The sequence below is a fragment of the Ruditapes philippinarum genome, unplaced genomic scaffold (assembly GCF_026571515.1).
Source record: "Ruditapes philippinarum isolate M1 unplaced genomic scaffold, ASM2657151v2 ctg128_1_1_1_1, whole genome shotgun sequence".
Lineage (NCBI taxonomy): Eukaryota > Metazoa > Mollusca > Bivalvia > Venerida > Veneridae > Ruditapes > Ruditapes philippinarum.
Window position 1 is genome coordinate 1 of NW_026861563.1, and position 18792 is coordinate 18792.

At 29.9% G+C, this 18792-nt stretch overlaps 1 protein-coding gene and 1 long non-coding RNA gene across 3 annotated transcripts in view; one reads left to right on the top strand and one right to left on the bottom strand.

Annotated features, from left to right (window-relative positions):
• Positions 1-3455: 3455 nt before the first annotated feature.
• LOC132716134 (galectin-3-like) overlaps positions 3456-18792 on the top strand; it is a 134737-nt gene continuing 119400 nt past the window's right edge. The window contains exon 1 of the mRNA XM_060699315.1: positions 3456-3459. The gene's annotated coding sequence lies outside the window, so the exon portion shown is untranslated. The remainder of the gene's footprint in view (positions 3460-18792) is intronic.
• LOC132716129 (uncharacterized) lies at positions 11309-17339 on the bottom strand. Of its 2 annotated transcripts, XR_009623774.1 has the most exons (5): positions 17227-17339; positions 15035-15111; positions 13372-13615; positions 12561-12716; positions 11309-12053 (listed from the first exon to the last, which is right to left on the bottom strand). It is a non-coding gene; the product is annotated as an uncharacterized LOC132716129 (long non-coding RNA). The 2 variants fall into 2 exon arrangements; XR_009623775.1 differs by lacking the exon at positions 15035-15111 and having other exon boundaries at positions 17227-17245.

The following is an 18792-nucleotide window of genomic DNA, read 5'->3' on the forward strand; positions in this document are numbered from 1 at the left end:
TTTCTTTGCAATCAAACAGTGTATTACAAAGGTTGCACGCATGTCGTGGTTAGCCAGTATAAATCAAACTTAGCTAAAGATAGTTACTGAAACAGATAATGAGAATAAAACTTTACTTTCTTGACTTATGGATCACTTAAAATGAACGTTTAATGTACTAAACAATGTCTGTTTATATCTCTTCTCTAAATGTTTAGAAAGTAAGTTATTTTATTTCATACCACTTGCCCCTCACCCCTGTGGGTTCGAATCCCGACAGGGACTTTGGATTCTTTCATTGACCTCAACTCATGAATGTAAAAAAACACATTTCATTAGTGTTCATTTTTTATTTTGATTCATCTAAAGATTAAATTCATTCTCAGCAAAATTACTTTTCATGTTTGTATATACATTCATTACGGACATTATCAATATTTTTCTAGCATCTATTTCCGGGCATTGATTATTTCTACTTTATCACTATATAAAACAGAATTAATATGAAAATATAGTAGTTTAAGATAACAGTTTAATATAATTTTACATTAACAACAGAGGAAATTCGTAGGAGTTTAGCCCAGAAAATCGTGGGAGTAAAAATCGTGGGAGTATAGATAGTCAATTGTATATAATTATTGCTACTATGATCGTACAAAAAATGTTAAATCTGACAATTGTTACATAGCAACATTTATAACACAACACCTACGACGTTATCAATGTATACTAGCTATAAGATTACCGCTATCGTTACAATTAGCCTCGTATATGTTTCTGGAAAAAATATTATAGACAATGAATTAAAAGCTCACAATCTAATTGAAAGCATCCATGACTGTAAAAGAAAGAAGAAAAAACATATCTGTCCCATATACAATGTTGAATTCCGTCTGCTCTGGTCTTCAAACATGCCGCCGTTGCACCTGTTTTGCCCACGCGCATATTCAGCTCGTACCATAGACGTAATTTAAAATGAAAATAGTATTACATTTTAAAAGATATTGTATAAAATTTATACTTTTTACAATATTTGAATTGTATAAGTAGTATTAAAACAACTCGCGCAATCTTGTAAATTATGCGCAAATATCTGAGCTGAAATAGTGAGTTCATGGAGTTTAAGTCGTGTATTTGTTAAGTCGAAGTCGTGAATTCAATATGTAGGAATCGTGATTTCTTCAAGCTGAAATTATAATTTCGTGAAGATGTGTAGAAAACTCATTTCGTTTAAATGTTCAAACTTGTCCTTGTACAAGTAAGAACTGAGTGTTCTTACTGTGATTTCTTAAATTGTAGGATTGGTGATTTTGTTCAATTAAAATTTAAAAGTCATAGCCGTTTATGGCATGACATCCTTACTCTTCTAATACGCATTAAAAAAAGATAACTTTAAATTTAATGAAACCAATATTCTAGTAAAGATATCATTATTAATTGAAATCATATACCTGTTCAGTAAAGACAAAGATTCATATATATTGTGATGTAAAAATGTTACATGCTTGTAAAAATTGATAAAATAAAATATGTTTAAACTAAAGACAAAGATTAAAAAAACCCTCAATATTAAGTTGCATAAATGCTGCGTTTACTATTTTAAATACATGTTAATAGCTGAAAATAAATATTTTTACTTAATTCTAATCATCTCTTCTGCATGCTTTAATTATCTGCCGATAAAACGTCCTGATAACATAAAATCTATAATAGACAAAATTTCAGTTGTTTCTTGTCTATCGTTGAATAAATATGCAATGAGAACAGGTGGCTTTAATGGTGCGTAGGCTGCCTTTCAGACATTTGCATTCAAAGATAATAAAACTATAGGTTTTCTTTGTGAATAACAAATATTTATAAGCTTTATAATTGCATGGTATAAATATTATATTACCAAAATAGGGGCGCTTAAGGATAGGTTAGGCGAGATTCTGTAAGAATGGATGGAATTTTAAGGATTTGTTTATTACTAGTATAACTTGGGTTTCATAACTAACATTTAATAACTCTAGAATATACGAGAGTGCATCTTTAGCACAATTTAGCCTGAAATACAATGTTTATACCGGAAGCATTTACAATTGACTTGCACTGCTAAATATGAAAAAAGATCATTATATTATGTACTTTTAAGCTGAGGTCACACACTTTATTGACATTTTTGAAATGATTCCTAAATGTTTGTCTGGATTAGTGTTTCTTATATTTCCTTTTAAATTTCAAACAAAGTTGTCTGATTGTTTTAAATATGTTATAGAGTTATTAATTTTAGTTAAAAGAAAAGAGGTGTACACATATTTTTTAAATAATTCTTGAAGTAGTCTAAATTTTGGTGAGATTTAGATTTAACGTTTTCATAATTTATTTCCGCTGTCGAGAAATGCCCTAGAAAGATAAATGTAATGATTTCCTGTGGACACAATGTGCCGCCGTAATGAATTTATATCTTCTTTACAAAGGGCAGTCATGTTTTTAGTAATGTTTAAACAATTATTTTAGATAATGTAAGATTGTAAGATGCTCGTCGCACTGAATCTGTCATAAACGTTAAACAAAGAGGAATTTTACTTTAAATACAAAATCAAATAACTATATGGTTTACCAAAATTCAAAGGAAGCTTAACATATTTATCCTTGATTTTCAATGAGGAACCTTTAAGATTCCTTTTAGAAACTGTTACTGAACACCAAAAAAAAGGGAAAGGTTTTGAGAAGTAAAAATGATATAATTTTGAGAGCTTAAGCGGTCGTAAACGTTCTCAACATGTTACAAAATATGATAAACAAGATCAACAAGGAAAGGTTGCGTTCAATGAACGCAACCCCCATATGACCCATGGGAGGAAGACACCAACACTGAACACCGAATAATCCCTTAAGGATAAAGATATAACAACATTGATTGCATGTACGGCGAGACTTTTTACAGCCGCCACACAGCACAAACAACACAATTGTGAGCATGAAATATGATAAACAAGATCATAGATCATCAAATATATCAGTTGCTTATCTTTGCAAGTTCAGAAATTTTCGGCAATGTCAATGCATGATTGCATGATGATTAATCGTATGAAGATCAAGATCAGGTTTTAGCAAATCGCTGCTTTGGTATACATATAAATTGCAAAAGGATTATGTAAAATTAGTTCTCTGCTATTCTCATGCGAATACATGTGTTTAATTTTAGTTTTATAAAATTATATTATCATCGCCTAGAAGAACCGGTATTTTGTCACGCCGGCACTATCTATAATACCAATTTTCTATATTCCATAAATGAGGTAAACCTTATGTGCGAGCGGACACCTCACATGTAAGCTAGCTGGATGGCTTCCTCACTTGAAAGATTCAAATTTCACTGCCGGAATTCGAACCAAGAGCGATGACAGACAGGAGTGATGCGTCGAGATCTATTAAGCTCATAATATTGAACGGTTAATGTAAAAAATATCATTTCAACACTAAACTAATAATCCATGTACAGTTTCACAATATCAACTGTTAATTTTATTGGTAGCGGAGGAGGAAGAGTTACATGCGTATTGTGTATTAAATTTATTTCATATGCGTCAAATATATCAGTTGCTTATCTTTGCAATGTTCAAAGATTTTCGGCAATGTCAATGCATGATTGCCTGATGATTAATCGTACGAAATGGAATTACTACAGAAATATATTCGTTTTAGATAACCGTTTATTTTCCTTGGTGCATGCACATCAGAGGAACATCGTGGGAATAAAATCGTATTGTTGCTATAAAGTTTATGTCGTTTGTTGGAATTGTTAAGCAAAACATAACACTTTAAAACATAAATATATCGTCAAAATAATTCATTTCACGGTTAAATAATATAAATTCAAAGGTTTAAAGGCTAAGAAAAAATAGTAATTTATACAAAAAGCGTACGACATTGTTTCAAATGGTCTTTGAAATCGAAAATTAACATTTGGGTTTCAATAAAGATATATGTGCGTATTGTGTTAAGTTCAAATTTTCTTTTCCTACTTTCACAAAGTTTTAAATATGTTTATATGCATGCATATTCCAGTTTGTACGAAGAAAGAATGGACCATTTTAACGGAATATTCAAATAACAGCAGACCTCTTTCTAAGAAAGATACAACAATCATGTATTTGAAAACAGCAAGTGTATTACAAGTCTGCACGCCTGTCGTGTTAAGCCAATATATCTAACTTCGCTGAAAGATGGTTATTGAAACTGATAAGGAGAATAAAACTTTACTTTCTCGACTTATGAGTTATTTCCCTGCTATTTTTGTGCTTTAAAAAAGAAAGGAAAAATTGTTGTTTTGTTGTGTGTTATTGTATAAAGCCAAAAAATATGATAAACAAGATCAACAAGGAAAGGCGGCATTCAATGAACGCAACAATCTGTTTTAAACTCATCTCAATGTTTAAGAATAGTTAATTTAATTTCACTATATCGCATTGATAATATTATCATTTCCCGTTGAAACATTTACATATGTATGCCAGTATTTGCTTTAAAGATTAAATTGAAAATAGCAATGCAATGTTTGATTGAATGTTATTTAAGTCTTGAATAGTTGATTATCACACTAGTATTGTCTAGTTTTGGTTGTAATGAAATAATATTGATATCATAAACCACAGTTTCATCACTATGAATTGATTTTAGCATATGCCAAAAAAAATCAACTCACTTAAAACAGCAGACAAGATTATAGACATAACATTTTTTCCATTTGCATTACAAGAATGAAATAGGAATTCAAAATTAAACATAAAAGTACTTATTGTTTGAAACTTCTGTTATAGTTCTTCAAATTTGAACAATCAGTATACATGTATATCTGCTATTCTCAATAAATTGAACAAATCTGGCATTATTAAAAAACATTTTAAGTAACAATATTGTCATTTTGTTGTCATTGTCAACCTGAACTGTACTGAATACTAGTATATATTTTAAAAGATTGACTGTTATAAAGGTGATTGACCAACAGCTAATACTGAGAAAATGTGAAAATGTAAAGGATAAATCTGCCTAAATTATAAAAAGACTGCCCCTTTCTTTTTATCAGTCAAACATTACAGGTATATTCCTATCAATATTTACAAAAAATTTCCTTGGGCCACCCGGGTGATTTACCGTGCATGCGAAGTAAATTATAGACACTAATGGAATTAGGGCAAAATGCAAATATATTTTGACCTTCACCTGTTAACCCATGACATACCCTTGGGTAGCAACAATGTCACTTAAGCGTTTAAAGACGTTGCAGACTTTAATTATCAATGAGACTTCCTAGAAACTACTGTAAAACTTAGCAACTTAAAGAAGCCGTATTTTTTCACCAACTGATCTATTAAGTTTGCTCTTGAGAGATATTGAAATTTACAACATCTCTCACATCTAATAGCCCAAACCTAAGCTGTATTTAGATTTGCTGAAAACTGAAACAAAATTATAATAGACAAAACAAGAACAATAGATACACTGTCATCGTTAATTTACTTCATGTTAGAACAGCTGTACTTCACGTTAGAACAGCTGTATTATTCCCATTTGTCATATGTATCCACATGCATTTAAAATTGTTGAAAGGAGACAGGCGATATATCTTCAACTTGTAGATTTATTATAATTGGTAACAGCAATCACACAATGCTTCATGTACTGATACATCGAATTATGGCAGGGCATTATAACTATCCGAGTGTATACATGAAAATTTAATCTGCTGCATAGTTTTACTGAAATTTACAAAATTTGTTAGATATATTACATGATTGGCCTATTTGTATTTATGTCAGATTTATTTGTAAGTCTTTACCAGCGCGGCTGGATGTTGCACTTATTCATTATCCCTCATGTACAGACTCAATCAAACCGAGGCTGCAATTCTTATGTAATTTTGTTGTGATTAATGCTTCCGAAGGATCACTTTGTTTCTAGATTTTTACCAAAATGACATTTTGAACATGATTCTTTGATATGCAGAAATGAGGAGTGATTTATTTGTTCCGTTATTGCATTTTGTAAAATTTTAATCTCAAAGAGATTTGAAATTACACGTATTTGTTTTTAATTCTTTTAATTAATTTGCAAGTTATGACTTCCTTTTCAAGATAGTCATTGTTATTTTACATTCAAAATCATTAATAATTAATATTTCTGTTTATTAATGATTTATATACACCTTTGCCTTGAAAAAGTGAAGGTAATTAGAAATGTGCGAAAAGATAGCATGATTTTTTATATGGCTATTAGCAAAATCCATCTTTTGATTATATTTTATTCATTCGAACAACATGGCAATGTGGAACTGGCTTTTATTTTTGTCTTAAGTCGCATGAAAAAAATCAAAAGAAGACTATTTTGTTATTATAACATTGAAATGTCAATATTTTTTAATTTTTTAAATGTCTTAAAGATATAGTATGCTAAAATTTAAATTGCTATACAGTTGCCTTTCTTTTTCAAAATAAATAAATAAATATCTTTTGAGTTCATACTGAGAAGATATGTTATGTTTTTAACTCTATACATTTTGTGTCATTTAAAAAAACTAGCTTTTTTAAGAAAGGACCACATTAACAAGACCAGTTGTAGGGAATGCAGCTTCCCAAACATAGTTTTTGCATTCTGTAATTCAACTTCATTCAAAATGTTCAGCAAGAATTTCCTAGTTTGCAATTTTACTCAAAGATGACCATAGTCGAGTTTAATTTCATTCGAAATAAATGTCAAATTAACATGTTTTGTGAAACATTTTTAATAAAAAAATCATAAAGTCTTTATTTCTGGATTTTGATTTTTTAAAACCAGTAAACGGAATTATATCTTAAGCGAAGTTTATCTCAACACCTATAATATTCAAAATTTTAAGTTCATATCTGTAGTACTTACTTAGAATGGATTTTTAAAATTAAATCACGATACTTATAATATTTATTTATAAGGATTTGAAATATGCTATTAGAAAGTACATAAAGTATTTTACAAAATGATATTTTAATACCAATGTATTATTGTCATCAATTCCCATTTATATAAAACAATTACTTTTAAGTAGAGGTGGAACCTCTTTTATATATAATGCATTTATTGATATTTGTCAAATACCTACATGTAAATCAAAATTGATTACTTATTTAAACATTGATGATACAGAGTGAAATTACCGTTTGAATGGGTTCACACTGAAACTAATGATAGTTAACTCCTATGGCTTCAAACTAAAATTACCCATAGAATTCTAGGTACTAACTATTTAATGTTAAAAATGAAATCGACACCATCTGACAAATGCACTTTTTTGCAAAATAGAAAAAGAGACATTGCCTTATTTATTCTGGAATCGTTCTGTTATAAAAACTTTTAATAGTGGATGGATCCCCGACCATATTTACCTATGAAAAATATTTATAATGTATAAGTAGTATCTAAGAAATTTGTGCAAACATGTAAAGCATGTGCAGAGAGCGCAAAAACAAATTCGGTTAAGGGAAATATATTGAACCATATTTTTGAAAACCAAATTAAAAATGTGTTGCATTAGAAATGTCATTAAGTCTGTACTTGAGCGGATTCCAAATATAACTTATCAATTGTTTGCAGATGAAGCTGAAAATGATTTATGTGCACTTATATTCTTACGAAGTTTCTAAATACTTAACTGACATAAACTTAAGCGTAAAACATAAAGCGCACAGCTAAGACAATAGACATTTTTGTATGAAATAGAGAAAAAGAATATTCCTGTAGAACGCCCAAACTGAAAATATTGCAGACTCGGTTTGACTGAGCATGTTCGTGGACGGTACTGGCAAGTCCATGCCCTCTAGCACCGGCTTTGGCGAAATTTAAGATTTAACATGAATTGGTATAATATTGAATTTAGAAGCAATCACAGATGTGTTCATGAGGCGGTTATCACAGAACCACCACACGTTAGTGTCATTCAAGGAAAAGCGTATGACCTAAAAATTTCTTGTTTGAAAGTTTCATATGTGAATGTTCAAATGTTTTAAAGTAGGAATACTGATGTTATCAATTTAAGATAATTGCTGAAAAGTTACTAAACATTTTAGATATATGTAGGGCGGCAGAAAAAATGCTTAGTGTTACTAGACTTTATGTTAAAATTTGAGCCACATGTATCAAGTATTTTAGGGCCTCTTATCAACTGAATGTGCTGAAAAGAATGGGTAAACATCTTAATAGGGTTAACAGACTCGCACTTTACTTCTTTGGTGGTATGTCAAACTTCAATGTCCAATTAATTGACATTTTACCAATAAATCATTAACCAGAAAAGTAAGTTTTTTTAAATCAGGAAAGAGCTTCAAGTATCATACATGATGTTTTCGAGGGTAACTATGATCAATCAATTTGGTAAATCGTCTTTTTTTTTCAATAAAAGTAAAAAGGTTAAGAACAATAGCCTAAGAAATATACGCTTTTTTATAATATAACGTCTCCGGGGTATTAAAAGGGAATCTGTTTCTTCAATTTAATTTTCTTAACCTGAAATAATGGTCTGACAAATGAACTAACTGTTGATGTACCTTTCTAATGAACAGATAGAAATGAAAAGATATCTTTTCGGTATACGGCTGACGAACTATTAAATCACTCTCCAGACGATTTCAGGGAAACATCTCTTTAACAAGTTTCGATCATTAATAAATACTCGAAAGTGTGATGTCATAAATGTATCTTTTAAACATAGTATCAAGCAACTCTTAATTTTAGATCATAATTGGGGGATGATGATGTTTAAGTTTTGTTTTTGTCCACATAATTGGCATGACTATAATTAAATTCAGAAAACATTTATTTCATATATCTTTTAATATGAAACACTAATATTTTATCAATTTTGTATTGGTACAATGTTGATAACATGATAGCTTTAATTTGGGTGTTATTGCAAAACTTTGTTTCATTGATATTAAATACTAAATATCAATTTAGATAAAAAATTGGGTAAACGAATCAATCTGGCTTTTTAATCAACTTCTTTGCAATAAATTTACTTTACTATATAATAATCATATTCTTTTGTTTTTACTGAGAATAAACTGTTGCATTTTTTAAAGTTAATCGGAAAATTCGTGAACATTTCACATTATCATTGAAAGAACTTCAAATCGTGACGCTTCAATTTCATGTTTTCATAATATATTTCAAGCATTTTCCATTTACAAATAAATTAAGTGTTTGCACGAGAATATATATGATAATCAAGATAGACATGATGAAGAACAATACGCGGCGGGGTATGTGATAAGACAAATCATGCCGAGAGAAAACACATCAGTCAAGACTCTTTTTGTGACAAAATTTCTCATTGTGATGATAGTAATAAAATATGTTATTATATAAAAGCAGACCGTCAATAATTTATGCTGAATTTTAACTCATCATGTCTCATATTGATAAAAATTAATCTCATAAAATAAATATTTTCGTTACACACAATGAATAAAAAGCCAATTTTAAAGTAATACTTAAAGAATCATTTGAAATACCCTATCAATATTGTTCCTTGTTTTACGAAACCATTGGACATAACATCTCATTGAGAAGACATTAAACAATTTAGAATATACCCGGTATTGTCGCTAAAAATAGAAATGTTATGCCAAAAGTATATACATGTAATTGAACCACAGTACACAGACGTAACGTGCATAAAAGCTTCAAATTTTAATTGTGTAAGTAAAGTTGGTTCAGGCAACGGTAATATTTAACAATCAAAGCACTGAAAGCACTGGAGGGTCGCTTGCGCTGACAAATTTATATGACATTATATTGCTGGTGATCACTTGAAAGGCCAAATTTCCTGTCCTTTTGCAACTTTTTTTAAAGGGTCAAGTCATATTCAAGTGGAAATGACTGAGTACAAAGGAAAGTGCAATATTTTGCCATATGATTTTATTCAGGGAGATTTATCATTGACATCCAACAATTACAACACGGTTTATCAAAAGTACTAAAAACCAGTACTTTTTCTCAAGTGGTTCAGTTGAGATCGAAAAACCAAATTGCTTTATATCCTCAAAATAATACTTTAAATTGGATAAATTTTAAGAGTACACTACTGACAGAAGCAGAAGCTGGAAGTAGATAACCAAGTCCTCTATTAACAATGACTAAGCATTGATAATTTCATCTACTTATAAGGCATATGAAAAACATGCTCATTCTTGGGGATTATAGTTATTATCAATCTGATATTCAAGTTATCATCAACCCATGTGCATATAGACTGGATAGTGTTCAAACAACTCGAAAAGAAAATGGTTGAAAAATCTTTGTTTCTATGCATACTAGTAATAAGTGTTCCATCAGGGATAAACTTTCAGTGATTGTGAATACATGACTTATCAAAGTCACAATTTCATCCAGAGAGATTCATGAAATTCTCACAAAACAATAAGTAAAGTATGATTAGTTAAAACTAGAACTATCACTAAATGTGATTAATACCCCCACAAGACTGCTTTGGACATTAGGATGTAACAGAATACCTTGTAAAAGAATTGAAATAGAGTTATGTTTGTGGGCAATTAAAGATAGTAAGTTGTGGTTCTTGTATGTTGCATTTCCTTTCAATGTGGTTGACCATTGATGAAGTTTTATTGAATTACTCTATAATAAGTCCAGAAAGACAAGGAAAAAGATCAATAACTCTATAAATACTGCAGATTGAGTAATGGTTATTGTACACTGCACTTTCTCTCATTTCGCTTGACCATTGTATGAATTTGTATTGAATTCAAACTACATGTACTAGTTTTCAAGTTATGCACTGGACAAAAGTAATTAAGGGCACTAACTGTAGGGTCATTCCTGCAAAGTTTTATTACTGTGCAGTCTTTGGTTTCGGAGGAGATTTGTTTAAAGAAATTTTTGACGACCCACGACAACTGATGGTGGGGGATCACAATAGTTCACCATGAGCACGTTGTGCTCAGGTGAGCTAAAAAGTAATGATCAAAGTATAAGTTTGTGGATGACCTCGGCAATGCCATGACTGTAACAATACCTCTATTTTTTAAAAAGAAAAAGTCGAGCTAAAAAGGGGCATAACAGCATCAAAAATAATTTATTGAAACTAAATCTGCCTTTTGATACTAACATGGCAAATGTCAACTCACTTCATTTCCTTCATAAGTTGTCCTGCAGAAATCAATTGAACACCATAACTTATAACATGCTTTCAGTAAAAAATGACATTACTTTTAGATTATTTCACAATAAAGTATAATTTCAAAAGTAGCCAGACCCTTATTTGAATGAGGATGAAAAGCCTATAAACAAACAGAAATTTTGTGGGAAATACATTTATTTCTCAGAAAAATGTGATAAATAAAAAAGTAGATAATTAATATTTGCAAATCATGAAGGAAATTAAACAAATTCAGGAAATATGACAGAATCACTTTCAAATCTGAACATTGAAAATTAATGATTCTACACAGAAAAAAAAAATCTGCTCTCTTTGGCTTGTATGATGGGCTATAGACCTCGGACATAATAAGGTGTCATATCTGAACTACTTTCAGTCACAGTAAAATAGCAGCCTCCATTTACCAACATTGTGCCAAAGTTATACATTGTATATGTTTTTTCAATGCCATTCATGAAAATATTAAATCTGCTGTTCACTCTATGAAATATATTTGGATCTTGCATGCAAAAGAAACAAATACCCATTATATGATATGTTCCAAATTTCTTCATACTTACAAAAATTATATATTTATGTAAATTAGTTCATTAACAAGCAAAACTGTAATTTCATTGTTCTGACGAACACTCTGTAGTGTTTTTGTTAAACAGCCATACTCCAAGACCGACAAGTTTTCTGTGGCATTATATTATCCAAAATTAACAATATTGGGAAATAATGGAAAACAAAAATATTAACAAATACATGTATAAAATAAAACCAATGTATATTAATTTAATGTCCATTTATAGTTGAAACTGCGAAATTTAGCTATGTCAACGTCTGAAGGGATTCCAGTTCAATTAATCTTGTGTACTCCCATAACTGAAGCTACAAATATCTGAAAATAAAATATATTTGTCATGTTGCAAGTACATTTAATTGTTTATCTGGCACTGAATATATTCAACATCATAAAGACAATGTGCTCCATACATAACAATTTACCAGTAAAATCGAAGACATATTTCTTATATATATTATATATATATATATATATCTTTATCATATCTTTGCATGAATTATCATAGTAAGCTTACACCACTATGTAAAATGCTAGTTTCTGGTCACAAGAAAATCAAAAGCAATGGATGGTGTGATATACAGACTTAATTAACTTTACAAATGCTGCTGAAAAACAAACAAGAATATTGTCAATTACTTTCAATTAAATGATAGGACAAATATTGGTTTCAATTAATGCTGCTGTACAAGAATAGAACATCACTTCTAACTGCAAGCAGAACCATAGTGTATTCTGGTGTCAGGAAAATAATTATTATCGCTTATTTTTGTATCTCATGCTTTCTTTAGATGGATAACAGTAAAAATTTAAAGTGTACTATACCTAAATTGGTATTCTGTATGCTGAAGTTTCCTTTTGAATACAGAAATAACTCCTTCACATAGTAAGCTTCACTTCAATTAAGTTGTTCCAGAAATAATACATTGTTCTACTTGGTACTTCAGACAGCTTCATTTGAACAGAGTGGGCAACTTCTTACTGCAAAGTGGGAGCAAGGTTTAGTAAAACAATTAAACAGCATAATTTGTTCAAATACAAGAAACTAGAAGCAGGGCATAATCTGTTATTGTTTTTCAGAAAAATAATTGAAAATTTAACTTTTGAATGGATCATTTCACTATGAGCATACATTTCAATTTTTTAATTTTCTAGTGTAACATGTTTACAGTAATATATATTTTTTTGTATGATTACTAGTCCTACAATGAATTAATGTAATTCTGGAAAGGAAAATTTTAATTTTAAATACTTTGTCATGATTTTGAATTAGTAAAGGTCTGCAATGATATCAGTCAAACATTAGAAAGTAAAACCCTGATATACAACAACATCGGTGCAAGTTGAAAATTTGGAAAAACCCTTAAACTATAATTCATTTATTAATCATTTTTCCACATAATCTAATAGTAAAACATGATGATATTTGTCACAAAATCCTAGGCTTCAGGCATATGCACCATGCAACAAGTGATTACAGTAAACATGTTTAAAAAGTTTGATGACTGTAATTAATTACTAAGGGATCAGTAATTACCACAAGATGACAAACCTTAGAACCTTATGATAAGGAAAGACCTTTAATGTACATGCAATCAACAACAGACCTAAATTTATTATTGAAAAAATGACAAACCTGTATGAATTTTTTTCTTCTCTGCAGCAGAAACCTCTTCCTTACAGATAATTGCAAAGAATCTATAAATAGGATCATGATGATCATCATCACGATGAAGACTTCATGGCTGAAACTTCATCACTTTTTGCTATAACAAACTACCAGTTTGAGCTATCTTGTCCTGTATACATGTATATAACTTGTCTGAACCTACATGTACTGTACCTTCACTGTTATCAAACAGTAACATGACAGAAGTCACCTAAAAAAAAGCAAAACAAAATTTAATGTCTTATAATATATTAAAGATCATGCACAAGTAATCAGTATTAAACAAGCAAGTTATATCATTTTACCACAATTTTTTCGGCACATATGATATCTGCATTAAATATATATTAAATAATAACTTTTTAAAGGTCCATTAAGCCTTAGAAAAGATAACATTTTTATTTTTCAAACTTTCCTTTTACATATCTTGTTGCAGTTCTCAAATAGTTACATGTACTCATTGACCATGTACATGTAGATAAGTTATCTGGCAATTGGTATAATTACATTAATTCAGTATTTTGTATGTAAGTCAAAATAATACTTTGCTCACATTTTGCTACCTTTACAACACATGACTGTTTGTTCAGTGTTACTCTTTTCAGTTGTTAAACATTTAAAATGCTCTAAATACATCATTAAAACATAATTGAACACATATTTGACCTTTCTAAAGAATTACAAAATTATTTATCTTTGACACATTATATGTGCTTTTAAGATTTTCAATATTTTTTACCAGAGATTCTTTTACCTATACACTTACTCTATAGATTAATTACTAAGAACAGAAGATAATGTAAAATGTACTACACATTTAGTAACACACAACTTGACAGCAAATTATACATTTTTCAATATAATAAGATACAAAAAGAAAAACTGTTTCTCTCTGTAACCAAAGAGAAATCATAAATATTGTAAACTTCAGACTCATACTCTTATTACTACCTTTAGCTAAGGTTGTTATAATATATGTACTTTTCCAGTCAAAATGAGGTAAATATTTTTCAAGGAATTCTTCTTATAAATTAATATGCGAACACAAAACAAATAAATATTAACAATATGACAATAAGTTAAATTCAGTATTTGACCATGATGGTCAGTCATCTAAAGGTAAATGTCATATATGAATTACTTAAAGGGACTCCACTGAGGCTTTTGACATGACCAGAATGGAAATAATATTTCAAGATTGATAATTTGATATTCTATTTGATGTAGATCTTGGCAAAAAACCTATATGCAAAAATTTCAGATCATGCACTCGCTCTGTTTTCCCAGAATGATTACTTGAATAGTGTAAAATGTCCCAAAAATGAACAGTGCTTTTGATTCATACATGTATTGGGAAGAATAGAATTAGAATAGCACAAATATACAATTTTCAATGTATTTCTGAATATATTTCTTAATAGTATGTGCATATCATTCTGGACACAAGGAAAAAACAACAGCATTTATTGCAAAAAAGCTGGTATACTGCTTTTGTACAGGAAATACTTCCATGACAGTAGTGTTGTTCTTAAATTTGACTACTAAGTCAAATATGTGTTTCAAATTTTCCAGAGCTCAATAAAATAAATGTGGGTTTTTTCTTATAAACAAACATTTAAAGAGAACTTACACTGAACAATCCTATCATAGTATGTCTTGACCATGTCACATTTAAAACCTCACACAACAGTTTATTATATCACACACCTGAAATAAATGCATTTCTTATTTAACATTCATATGATTTTCATATCAACAATAAAGCATTCCCAACTTAAAGTTATCTAAATCATTTGGCTTAATAGTCAAATCAGCTACATCATGTACATGTATATATACCAACTCAAAACAGGTCAATGCATCAAACTATTGGGACAAATCAGAAGCAAGTAAAATGTTGACCTTAACCATTCAGACAATATCATTCATGTTTATAATATACAATGATTATTTGTGAAATTAATCAGTCAAATCCCATGACGTTATCAATTTAATTTCATATATATATATTTTTCTTATATCAACAATTTTTTCATATTATTAGAAAATCCCCTAATCATCATGTAAATAAAGTGTTATATGATACACAGTCTAAGTACTATCGTCCGTTTTTGTATGCACTAGCATAGAGCAGAATGGGGAACCACGCACTTGTTTGTGGGAGAACACTTCTGGATCAGGAATTACCTTCTAAAAAATCTAGTTGTAGAATCTTTCTTTAAATACAGGTAAATATGACTGAGTGACAGGGCTTGAGCAAAATAAATAAAATCCAGTTGTTTGCATGTGTGTTTGTCCTAAGTGGTCTCTTTATTCGCTCATTTAAAGCTTAATACTAGGTAATTATGTACATAAAGAGAAACAGAAATTCTAAAAAAAAGTCCAAAATAGCAATATTGAAAATGCTGCAGACTCAGTTTGATTGAGCCAGTTTATGGATAGTACTGGAAAGTGCATGCTACTGTTCACACCCAATAGCATTAGGTTAAGCAGTATTCAACATTTAAACATGTAATGGTAAATTTTTTAAATTAGAAACATTAGCAGGTGTATTTTTATGGCAGTGATCATGGAACCTCCAATGTGACATGTTAGTGCCATTCCATGAAAAGTGGCGTATGATTCCCAAAGAATACAATGTGTGTTCCCTTAATGAAAAAACGAATGGGGGAACTGAACAAAAAGGATACTGTTCTTCAAGATTCTGTGTATTTTTTCTGCTTTTTTCAAAAACTTTGGTTTAGATTGTTTCAATACTTAGACTATAAAAACTGAATTTGGCAAAATATTTGAACTCAGTTAGTGTCAGTGTGAGAACCTAAGCCTTAAAGAATAATCAGACACCTCCTCTAGGACAGACTTACAACATGTAAGGCCTTACTGTTTGCATGTAAACAAAGTAGTTTTTTGACTTCCATACAAAATACTAAATCACTTTAACTATACTGATTGCTAAAAAGCAACAGCTGAGGCAAAAGTTGGTTCAGATAATTGCCCATTGAGTAACTTTTTGGAAGTTATAACAGGCCACCAATAACAGGCTTTTGAGAAATAAATTAAAATCATTTCTGGGGCATAATGGGCCTTAAAGCCAGTATGTGCTAGGGGGGCAAGGACAGTAACTTTCATTTTCCAGTACTGTTTAGCCTCAAACAAACCGAACCTGCAACATTTTCAATTGTGTCATTTTGGGTGTTCTTAAGGGATTCTATTTTTCCTCTATGATATGCATTGTAAACATAAACAATAATTTTTGATTCACCAATCTGCCATTATATAATGTCATGCGACAAATACCATGGCCAATAGAACTATAGAAAATACAATGTATGACAATCTGCTTGTAGAAACGAATATCTATGAGTAAATAAAATCAATATATTATCATACTTATCTATTACATCAATCTATTATCTAGTTTATTTATTAAAACTCTGAAAGTTATATTAAATATCATAATATATTATTGATACAAATGAGAATCCAGATTAATTCAATAATTTATTATTATACTGTTAGTTCTGTTAAACCTTTATCTGTTATCTATTAAATATAAAGGATATACCAAACAAATTCCAAAAATACCCAAACCATAAATATTTTTCAGTCCAAATGTATTTTAAAAAATTTTGTTAATTTTAGGTGGGGCGAATCGTCACTAAATTCGGACGAATCGTCACTGTGGCGAATCGTTACCCTGTTACCGACAATTTTTATTTATAAACAAATTAATCTTCAAAAATTAATCTCACGGGTGGTTCAGTTTCATAAAATCTTTCTTATTTAATCGAGGTAAACTGTCAAAATTACTCAAGAACTTACAATTTCTTCAAAATATCCTGGATGTCTGTATCAAATAACGAAAGTCGAATCAAGCTGTGGAAGAAGCAAGGCTGACCTCAGTGACCTGTCACGTGATTCAATCGCGCATTGATATTTTTTCTGTACACAGCACAAATTTACTGTAATTTTCGTTATCATAATACATTTCAAAATGTATGATAACCCTCCTGTAATGAATTAAGGTACGGATTTTCTAACTTGTTACCGACAATATGGAACTATTTACTACGTGCATGTATAATTCAGCCGAAATTCGGTTCGCAGTAAGCCTGAGATGTAGCTTATAACTTTGGCTCGCTTTGCGCAAGCGCAGCGACCCAAAAATCATGTTTAACCCAAAAAAAACCCCATTTTTTCAGTAAATATATTCTCTTGACAAAGTTCATGAAATTTGTATCCTTAAAGAAAAACCTTTTTAGACCGAATCAATTGCTAATTGCAGACAGCAATATCTGCGTATTAATATAAGTCTAGACAGATTAAATAGTGATATAATTCTAATGCTCTAGGCTGGCAGAAAACTATTTCTGAACTTCAAAATTTATTACTTGATGATATAATTTGAAATCATTCATTTTTTCTTCGACTATTGACAATAAAGCAACTTATCATTAGACCTAATAGACCTAATAGACTGGGAATAAAAATATTTCACTCAACCTAACACGTGTTATAAAGCACCATGATCTTTTTTGATTTGACGTCTGTTTCGGTTATCCATAATAAACATATCGCTTTTAATTACGTCCTTCATATTGAAATGTTATTTAATCATCTCTTCCTTAAATGATTGTTTAAAAACAGCTGTCAGTAATTAAGCATGATTTATGGTTATTTTGCCGTAATATGTGGCATTTCCTGATAGGCAGCAGCTATCATAGGCATGTATTGTTGGACTGTTTCTACTCGTAAGGCAGTATACTAAGCAGCCGCCAATATTATTTTGTCATCTTTAATGGTGTTTAAATATATCAAAAGCTTGAAAGGAAATTTAATTTTCCTACAAATTTTCCGAAAATTTGATACATTTGTTTTTCTCATTTTATACTATAGCAAAAGTTTTTTTTTATGTGAACAACTTTTGGTCTCTACGCTCCTTTGACAAATATAACTCTGACCGGAGGAATTCGTTTACTGACCATTTTGTTTTGTCTTTTTCTGAATGTTTTGATTATTTTTGTTGGGTCTTCAAGAATCATCTTTTTCAACATATTTCTTTAAAATAGAGTTTTTCACCCTTCTTAACTAAACAAAAAATGAGAAAAATGAATATGAATTCTGTTATTAATTAAACATATCGAAAAAAAAATTCATATTATTTTCTACATTTTTGAAATTAAAAGTAAAATTTTACGGTGAATTCAAAAAATAGAAATAAAATTTATGTTGACGTGAATGTTTTTTGTAAACGGGAAGTTTCCATGGTTACCGCATATGCCAACTGTCAAAATCACCACGCTTTCTTAAGAAATATCAGTATTATACTAAATGCATTGTTATATATACAACAAAAACATTTTGAAATATAAATTTCTATTTTTTTAT